Source organism: Hemitrygon akajei, chromosome 9 (genome assembly GCF_048418815.1).
Source record: "Hemitrygon akajei chromosome 9, sHemAka1.3, whole genome shotgun sequence".
NCBI classification, from domain to species: Eukaryota; Metazoa; Chordata; class Chondrichthyes; order Myliobatiformes; family Dasyatidae; genus Hemitrygon; species Hemitrygon akajei.
Window position 1 is genome coordinate 59,453,936 of NC_133132.1, and position 706 is coordinate 59,454,641.

Below are 706 nucleotides of genomic sequence, written 5' to 3' on the forward strand. Positions count from 1 at the left end.
GCCTCAGTGGAAAAAGCCTGCTTGCATTTGCTCTATCTATACCCATCATAATTTTATACACCTCTGTCAAATCACCCCTTATTCTCCTACACTCCAGGGACTAAAGTCCTAACCTATTCAACCTTTCTCTGTAACTCAGTTTCTCAAGAGCTGGCAACATCCTGGTAAACCTTCTCTGCACTCTTTCAATCTTATTAATATCCTTCCTGTAATTTGGTGACCAAAACTGCACACGATCAGACTTGGTCAGATTATTCCCTTAAATCCGTCAATAATCTTCAATCACTCTTGAATTTTCCTTTTATGTATGGGATACGGCTAACTACAACTCTCCAACCTGTAGCATAGACTAGCAGTACACAGCTCCCCATGTAGTGATAGTTGGAATCCAGTTCTTCAGCAGCTGCCTGTGTCTGGGCCCGAGAATTCGCTCCAGCATCCCACCGGCCGTTCGTGCCCTCCCGATTGACTGACTTCCTATCCACATACCTGCCAGTTGGAAAGCTATAATGGAAAATGCTATTTGTTAAGCTTTTTTTCCCCATTCTCCAATTTAAGATTGCTAGCACCTGCTTTCCGTAAGGTGGATATGTTCCAAAGCATCCTTATCCATATCCCTTAATTCCTTGGCTTCCATGCAATTTTTCATGGTAAATGCAGGTAAGAATTATTAAATTAAGATTTCACCCATCCTTGGTGGTTCCAC

At 42.4% G+C, this 706-nt stretch overlaps 1 pseudogene; it reads right to left on the reverse strand.

Moving 5' to 3' along the window:
• Nucleotides 1-246: 246 nt before the first annotated feature.
• On the reverse strand, nt 247-439 carry LOC140732781 (cytochrome b-c1 complex subunit 10 pseudogene; annotated as a pseudogene).
• Nucleotides 440-706: the final 267 nt, after the last annotated feature.